This window comes from Mesoplodon densirostris, chromosome X (genome assembly GCF_025265405.1).
Source record: "Mesoplodon densirostris isolate mMesDen1 chromosome X, mMesDen1 primary haplotype, whole genome shotgun sequence".
NCBI classification, from domain to species: Eukaryota; Metazoa; Chordata; class Mammalia; order Artiodactyla; family Ziphiidae; genus Mesoplodon; species Mesoplodon densirostris.
The window spans coordinates 112,178,171-112,187,902 of record NC_082681.1 but is presented as its reverse complement, the minus strand read 5'-3'; the positions used below and the strand labels follow the sequence as shown (position 1 = coordinate 112,187,902).

Sequence of the window (9,732 nt, the reverse complement as noted above, 5' to 3'; positions counted from 1 at the left end):
GAACTCACGACTTGCTGACAAACACATTTCTGCTGAGGGAAGGGGAAGACAGGGATGGTGAATGCTGCATTTCTCCATTGGCCCCAGAGTGCTAATTCCACAAAGGGATACATCAAAAGCAAACATGCAACTGTGGTTTTAAAACTTTTTACTGCAATATAACAATGAAGTAAACGGTAATTAGACACCTACCAATTTTCCCCCAAAGCAAAGCAAAAAAAATGTAAACAGGAAAATAACTCTGCCTATACTTGTACAGCTTCTCAAATCATATTAGAAGGGTCTCACATTCAATGATCAAGAAATTTAAAATAGCAGTAATTATTTTCATTTTAAGAAAATATTACCCCTCTCCCCACTCAACCCCAAGTATTTATCATGAAAGAATGGGCTTTCTTACACATTAATTTTATACCTATTTGAAGCAGCAACAATAACCATCAATAATTTGGCATTTCTGTTTACAGTTGCTCCAAATTTTTTTTTTCAATTTCACAAAGCCATTATCCAATGTTGCCATAGAATAGGGACTGTAGATTCTAGGTAGCAGAGACTCTTTCTGAAACCAATGTTAAGTTAAAGAAATATAAAGCAGGGCATTACACTAAGTTTCTGGATCTAGTACACTAAAAGAGTGAAACCTAGGAAAAGTTACCTACTGTTTTATAGAAGAAATAAAGACCTGCAAAAGCTGACTTTTGTTTGTACAATATTTTACACGCTGTGTGGATTTGTGGCATCTGCTAATTGAAGCAGGCATGCACGGTATTCATCCCCGCCCTGCATCCTAGATCCCCCCTTCCCACCCCCAACAATCCACTACCTTATACCAAGTATGTGGACATAAGCCCAAGTCATCCCAGACGATCCAGTGAACAAAGTTAGTGTAATGCACTGGTGTGAAGTGTGAGATGAAAAAAAGTCCCTTTGAATCTTCATCAAAGTTTTGCTGTAGAAGAAAATTGGCAGCCAAGTTCTCATTCCTCTCACAAGCAAAATATGCTTGTATCGCAAGTCTTTCAGGAAATCCTAATGCCTTTAACCTTTCTATAGCTTCTTCTTCCTGAGGCGTTACTTGAATGTAGTTCATATGACCACTTCCAGCTTCTGCAGTTCCTCCACTGCCACTTCCACCCCTCCTCCTTGACCCCCCACTTCTTGAACTGGTTCAATATAACATCTGAATAAAATGCTCCTGATGGTGGCTAATTTACTGCAGTAACTGAGGATTTTCTTGACCTATCTGTTGTAGCGATGCTGGAAGCAGGGAAGGATTCTGTTGGATAATTTGTCTCCTCTGTTGAAACTGAGGCTGATTCCGTAAAAATGCAAGAGGGTGTCCTCCAGAACTCGTTGTAGTCGTTGCTGTCGTAGTTGCTGCAGCTGCAGCCACTGAAGACTGAGGAGCCCCAATACTCGCTGCTGGAGGGGGGTCAACCACAGCCTGACTTTCTCTATATCCAGGAATTCCCATTAAAAGATACTCCACTGCTCTGTCAGGGTTGTTGAAACTGGCTCTCAGGGCTGCAATTACTTGCTCTCGTTCATAGCCCATTGACATGATCTCAGTTACCATATTCTCCTAAGACTGACTTGTCACAAGTGCACTTGTTGCATCTTCAAAAAGGTTTGACCGAGAAGAATCACCTGATGTACCGTCAGTTGATGTTGGGCTAGCAGCCACTGGTGTCTCTGCTGGCTTTTCTGCAGGTTTTTCTTGTTTCATTGCACTAGCAGGTGCAGGTTCAGAAGACACTGTACTTGATGCTGGAGTGACAGATGCAGGTGTGGGAGTGGGGGCCAAAGTGAGGGCAGGGGTTGGGGCCTGAGCCACAGCTGGTGCTGTGGAGGAACTAACTGTGGTAGCGGTGGCAGAATTAGATTGCTGAGTTGTAGCTGGTGCTGGTGGTGTCACTGCTTTGGGTCTTGTCACCATAACTACCACGAAGTTTTTCTCATCGATTTTACATTCTTTTAGAGCAGTATCATCATTGAAGATTTTGCCTGCTAAATTAATTTTTGACCTGCTACAGGAAAGGCATCTTTACCCTTTTCAGATTTAGTCTTCTCATTCAGTGCTCTTACCATCTCGTCTGGGTCGATGTCCATCTTGAAGGTCTGCTGCTGGAGGGTCTTCAGGGTGACCAGCATGGTGCCGCCATGCAGCAACGCTGCCCAAGTCTTTCTTAATTATACTGAACCATTGCTCTCTTGGTTCCCTAGTTTAGTGCTCTTTGCCAGAGGAAAACAAAAAAAGAAGTGCCCCCACCCTTTTCTTTGTGATTCTTCGTGGCTCCAAAGTAGCAAATGTTTGTACACATTGTCTTGTACATGTTTCTTCTGGAACTTTCATCACACTCCTTCATTCTTAGGGCTTGATATCTATCTTTACTTCTACTAGTTTGCATGTGCGCATGCATGCGTGTGCACAGAGACGCACACACACACACTCAGGCTTAGAGTCAAATTAGGTTTGAACTGTGGGTCTGCCACTTTTAGGCAAGATACACTCCCTTGGTTAACTGAAAAATGAGGCCAATAAATACCTAGTTCTTAGGGTTGTATGAGAATAAAATGGAATAAAATGTAAGGTGCTTAGTATATTGTGTGACAAATGAGGCTAATAATACCTATTTCATCAAGCTGTGAGAATAAAATGGAAGTTGCTTAGCATATTATGTGGAACATGCTGAACATCTGAAAATGATAGCTATAATTAAGTTGAAGAGAGTAATATATACCCCCTTATAGTCCATAAAGTTACTAACTTTAATAAATTCATCAAACGTTTATTGATTACTTACTAAATACAAGATACTGTGCCTGTGGTGCTGTAGGGAACATAAGTATTAATATTTCATGAGGTCTGCCCTGAAGGACCTTACCATTTATACAGTACACAAATAACCACATATAATAAATATTTCATAATGGAATGATAGAATAAATGTTGGTGTAGATTTGCAAACAAATTGTTATCAGAACACAGAGGAGAAAGAATTTTAATTTCAGACAAGGGTGAGGTCAGCTTTCATGAAGGAGGTAGGTAGTGTTTAGTCTGGGACTCCAAGGATGGTGGAAATATGGTTATGGAGAAAGGGAAGCCTAGTTTTGCTGGGGAATAGATACAGAATGGAGAGTTTAGGGGGATGTGGCTGAAAGGGGGACTGGATCTTGATCTTAGAGGTATCAAATGACAACCCACAAAGCCTTCAGATGACATGTTGTAGGCAGTTGAGAACTAGTAAAGAGTTTTGAGGAAGGCAGTGACATCAGCTGATCTGTATCTTAGAAAAGTTACTTTAGCCGTATGTAGAATATATTCATGGTGTAAGAGTTAGGAAATAGAAACTCCATTTATGTGGGTATTCAGAATATTAGCAAGATTGTGAAATAGCAGTTGGGCAAAGGAGGTGCAAAACTATCCTTCCAAACTCAGGACATAGAAGGTGTTTCAAAGCCGCTGCTGGTGAAGTCTTGTGGAAAAGTTAGGTGCTGAACTAGGGCAGTGCCAGTGAGAATAGAAAGAAAAGGAAAGAAAGGTGGGGAGAGGGGGATACACACATACTCAAGAGATAACTGGATTAACTAATGGATATATAACATAAAAAGAAATGAAAATACCTGCAAAAATAATGTAAATTTATTCTGAATAAATCAAGCAAGGCTATTTTGGAAACTGCAGCAACCCTTTATATTGTTCAAAAATGAACACACACATCAAAATATTGACTGTTTTCACTTGAAAATTTAACCTGTTTTTCTATTTATGCATGTCGTCTTTTGTGTCTCAAAGTATTTTGTTTATTTGTGTATAGACTTCTAGGTATTTATGGATTTTTCTATTTTGCTTACTAATATTGATATGAAGGAAATTTATTGATTTACTTTAATATTTTTATTTTTATACTGAGTTCTCTAATTAGTCCTAATTGTTTTTCAGTTAGTATTTCATATTTTTTCAGGCAGTCCTCTTTCCAAGACTTATATACTTCTTATTTTTCTTGACTCATGTCATTAGCTAGAATTTTTAAAGTAATATTAAATAATAGCCATAAGATCTGGTTACTTGTTTTTAGCTTAGTCTTTTACTATTAAATAGGATTTTTTGAGGCATAATTGACATATAACATTGTGTAAGTTTAAGGCGTACAAAATGTTGATTTGATACACTTATGTATTGTAAAATGTTTACCACCATAGCCTTAGCTAACACCTCTCTCATGTCACATAATTACCAATATTTTTTTGGTGGTGGTAACATTTAAAGCCTACTCCTCTCTTAGCAACTTTCCAGAACAAAATACAGTATTATTAACTATAGTCACCATGCTGTACATCCAGAACTTATTCATCCTATAATTGGAGGTTTGTACAGTTTGACCAACACCTGCCCACCCCCAGCCCCTGATAACCACCATTCTAGTCTCTTTCTATGAGTTCTGCTTTTTTAGATTTTACATATAATTTAGATCATACAGTATTTGTCTTTCTCTTAGTAGGATATTTTAGATTATCTTTATTTGATAAAGAATGGATACCTGTACTCTTAGTTTGCTTTGAATCCTCAGAATAGACAATGAATTTAATCAAATGCCTTTAATAGGTCTTTATTTAATATTTTTGACGAGACTGATCTACTTTTCATGTCATCTTTTAGTATAACATTTACACTAGTTTTACAAAATAAGTTGGGAGTTCATCCTTTTAGTGCTTTGCAGTAATTTCATTGGCTTTGGAATCTTTTGATGCTGGAAAATTTCCCAGTGTTTGCTGGTAAAATTATTGAAGCCCAGGCTTTTATTAGGGGAACTTCTTCACCAGTGCTTCCAATTCCCAAGATGTAGTAAGAAAAATATCCTAGAACAAATCTGTGCAAAGTGTTCAATTTTTTTTAAGAATAAAATGATCAATTTTACATTCCAATATTAAAATACATATTAAAGCTCCAATAATTTTTGTAAAGGTATTGTTGTAGGGATAGACACACACATCAGATACAACTATGGAGCAGAATAATTAGTACACAAGTTTAAATACAAATGTAGCACTTTAAAATATTTATTTCAAATAGTGGCCCCCCAAAAGGTTTATTTTTCGAATTACATTTGGGAAAGTTTTATCATTTGAAAAGAAAGGAATTGGATCCTTACTGTGTAGCATACACCAAAATTAACATTAGGTGGATTAAAGATATAAATATAAAATTGAAACTTTACTAAAGAAAACTTTAGATGAATATTTATGTGATATTGGGATGGAAAATGCTTTTAAAAATATAACAGTAAGGGAAGAAAGCCATACTGGAAAAAGACAAATGGATTTAACTATATCATAAGCTTTAAAGGTTGTCATTAAATATTTGAATTACTAATATTAAATCCAGGAATGCCAACAGTCCATGGTGGAAATTCTAATCTTAACTGTAATATACCTGTCATATTTAGATGATAGTTTTTGTTTGTTTGTTTTAACAATTCAAAATGTGGCTCCTTTTTCTGCCTTTGATTGCTTTCTGTAGAAATTCCCCCAGCTGCCAGGGCAAATTTCTCACCCAGACTCTGGGACTCGAGTCGCCTATCCAACAGAGCATTGATGCTGCCAAGTTGGCATTAACTCTCTTATTAGCTTCAAGAAGACTTGAGACAGAAGCCGTCAACCCTTCATCTTTGGCATCTAGGTGGCTGTGAAACATATCAAAATTTAGTCAAAAGAGATAATCTTGTCTGGTTATATTTGAAGAAAATCATATTTAAAGAATGCATACTCTTTTCCTTTCCTTGTTTTACACAGTGTTCACAAACATAGGAATGATTGTTAACTTCTTATACTTTTTCCACTTGTAAATTAAAGAAGAAATTCTGCAGAAATTGAGAAAGAGAGCAAAAACACTGATTTTCTGAAATAAAATATTTAAGGATCTGCAGCCAATAATAATTTAATTCCCCAAAGCGGAGCAATTGAAGCCATTTCCAGCCATCAGTACACAAATAGAAAGCAAAATCTTATAATTCTCTTGTGTTAAAGACAATAGTTATTTAAAACAATTTGTTTTAACTCTAGAGTTTCTTAAATCTCTTAATTACTGCTAGAAAATATTGTCAAATTTTATGCAAACTTTAGCATATTAAATTTTGGAGTCCATATAGGTAGCAATCATTTATTTATTTATTTTTTAATCTTTGAGTAAGCATTGGAAATTAATGATTCCCCTAGTTTTCTTACCTGCAAAAAAATGTGAACTCTCTTACCTACTCCACCAGAGTTTGATTAAAGACATACGTATGACAGTGGGCCAAACTATATCATAGTATGTCAATTTTCTATGAGATGTTAATAAGTATTCCTTGGTAAATAGTTCTATGGTTGAACAATTTTGGGAAAAATTGGAATCATTGTAGGTAAATTTAATAAATGCCTGCAGGATTTCTCAGACCTTTTAATTTGCTAAAATGTATTTTGATGCTCTAAGGGATGTTCATAGCATCCAGCATGTCCTACAAGCATTTTGCACATGGTATATATTGACATCTTTGAGAAAGTTGCACTAAATTGAATGTAATTTGGAAACTGCTACTGCAAAGCCATATAGAATATCCAGTATGAAAAGCTGTACATCATGTTGTAATAGCTGTTGCTATTAATTCATCTAAATGCCATTTATTGAGGACATTCCCTTGAAGAAGCCATGCTGAATGGCTTTGTAACTAGAAATCTGTTCTACTTCAGCTTTATACTGTGGCTTAGATCCAGTGCTTCATGTATAAACACAAATAAATATGACCAGGTCAAGTAATTCCATGCCATCTAAGAGAGGGTATTTCAAGTTTGATTATTTAATTTAAAAGGCAGCTCACTGGTCTTACCTCCTTTTAACCACTGTGCATGTGGTTAATAAGTAAAGTGTGAATTCCTTTCAATGTTTTTCATATTAATATGTTTTATCGCCACTTTTAAAATTTTTTGTGGGAAAGGCTAGTCCCTAGACAAGGATTAACACAGGAGTTTTCTATTGCTTAACTTGTTTCTAATTTCTTACGAGTTTCTTTTATGCATTTTCCTGTGCTAAAAATACAAACATATAAAAAATTATAACATATAATCCCCTTCTATATTTTGGGAATCAATTTACCTGTGAATGAGATAGTAACTACTTCATAGAAATCACTATGTTTTTTAAAGTATGTTTTACATGTGTTCAAAATGAAGGATAATATTCTTGTTATAATAGTTCGGCACATTGTCTACAAGGAAGAGTAGTGTACAAATTAGCTTTAAGATGGTATGCCTTGAGGATTGTAGGATAGAAAGGCATAGTCTTTCTAATACAAGGATGTACATCAGAGGTGTGAACTAGAAATTATAGCTCTACCTTATTGGGACATAACACGAGCTCAAGTGACCCCTGCTCTCCTTGTTCATCTATCTCTGACACTTCCCATTAAGAAGACACGATTGGGTAGCTTTTCCGTGACCCAATATGAAACATCTCTGATAAACAAGGTTTCAGATCAAGGTATCTCAGAAAGGCAGTTGGCCTCCTAGTGCCCTGACTTCCCTTTGGCTTGTGCACAAATTCAGCCCAGGCCCAGTTAGTGGAGGACAGCCCCTAGGATAGTTTCTCTCTGTTCACATTCCACAGGATCCAGGCAGAGCTGTTCTGCAAAAAATATGTTCACATGGTGCCTTTTTTTTCTTAGAGGGGCAATGTTTTAAATACTTGGAGACTTCACGGCCTGTCAGGTACACAAATTTGAAGTAATACAGGTGAGAGGTTCTTGTGACAATTTATGGAAAGTAACATTTTAATCTAGAGCTCTATGTTTGTGGGCAGCATGAGACAAGTCTAGATGAAAACCTGTTCACTTTTATATATACTCTGTAGATTTTGTAGTTTGCTGAGTGTGTCCTCATAAATGTAGTTAAATAGCTGCAATTAGAAAACATGTTCTGGATGAGTGTCACAATTAAATGGTAAACTACATATATTGGTATTTATTTATTTATTTTTAAACATCTTTATTGGAGTATAATTGCTTTACAATGGTGAGTTAGTTTCTGCTTTATAACAAAGTGAATCAGCTATACATATACATATATCCCCATATCCCCTCCCTCTTGCATCTCCCTCCCTCCCACCCTCCCTATCCCACCACTCTAGGTGGTCACAGAGCACTGAGCTGATCTCCCTGTGCTATGTGGCTACTTCCCACTAGCTATCTATTTTACGTCTGGTAGTGTATATAAGTCCATGCCACTCTCTCACTTTGTCCCAGCTTACCCTTCCCCCTCCCTGTGTCTTCAAGTCCATTCTCTGGTAGGTCTGCGTCTTTATTCCCGTCTTACCCCTAGGTTCTTCATGACCTTTTTTTTTTTTTTTTTAGATTCCATATATATGTGTTAGCATATGGTATTTGTTTTTCTCTTTCTGACTTACTTCACTCTGTATGACAGACTCTAGGTCCATCTACCTCACTACAAATAGCTCAATTTCGTTTCTTTTTATGGCTGAGTAATAGTCCATTGTATATATGTGCCATATCTTCTTTATCCATTCATCTTTGATGGGCATTTAGGTTGCTTCCATGTCCTGGCTATTGTAAATAGAGCTGCAATAAACATCGTGGTACATGACGGTTTTTGAATTATGGTTTTCTCAGGGTGTATGCCCAGGAGTGGGATTGCTGGGTCGTATGGTAGTTCTATTTTTAGTTTTTTAAGGAACCTCTATACTGTTCTCCAAGGTGGCTGTATCAATTTACATTCCCACCAACAGTGCAAGAGGGTTCCCCTTTCTCCACACCCTCTCCAGCGTTTGTGTTTGTAGATTTTTTGATGATGGCCATTCTGACTGGTGTGAGATGATATCTCATTTTAGTTTTGATTTGCATTTCTCTAATGGTTAATGATGTTGAGCATTCTTTCATGTGTTTGTTGGCAATCTGTATGTCTTCTTTGGAGAAATGTCTGTTTAGGTCTTAAACACAAAAGACCCCGAATAGCCAAAGCAATCTTGAGGAAGAAAAACGGAGCTGGAGGAATCAGGCTCCCTGACTTCAGACTGTACTACAAAGCTACAGTAATCAATACAGTATGGTACTGGCACAGAAACAGAAATATAGATCAATGGAACAGGACAGAAAGCCCAGAGAGAAACCCACGCACGTATGGTCACCTTATTTTTGATAAAGGAGGCAAGAATATACAATGGAGAAAGGACAGCCTCTTCAATAAGTGGTGCTGGGAAAACTGCACAGTTCATTGTAAAAGAAATAAACATTTAAAAAAATAAAAATACAAGTACATTCATTTATTAATCTTTTCATGTAGGGCCAGACCTTTTCCTTAAATATTGGTTTCCTTATTTGAAATCTAAGTCTTTTTGGCAAAAACTCTATTCTTAATGCATCATCTACAATTTCCAATTTCAGTTTCTTTAAAAGGGAGTAAAACATAAATGTAATTGTGAAGCAGTATGACTACAGAATCCCCCTGTATTTTTTATTTGCCCCCATCTTTAAGAGTTGACTCATCCACACCTAATTTAACAGGACTTTGTTTTAGTGATCTTTGGGTTTTTTGTGGTCAGATGATGAGGGACATTTTAAATTCTTTAACAACCCTTTATTGAGGCATGGTTGATATATAAAAAGTTGTAAATATTTAACGTATATACAATTTGATGAGTTTGGGGATAAATACACACTCGTAAAACCTTCACAACTATCAAGA

General features: G+C 36.5%; 1 pseudogene; it reads right to left on the bottom strand.

The window, feature by feature from the left end:
- Positions 1-787: 787 nt before the first annotated feature.
- Positions 788-2,151, bottom strand: LOC132481739 (UV excision repair protein RAD23 homolog B-like; annotated as a pseudogene).
- Positions 2,152-9,732: the final 7,581 nt, after the last annotated feature.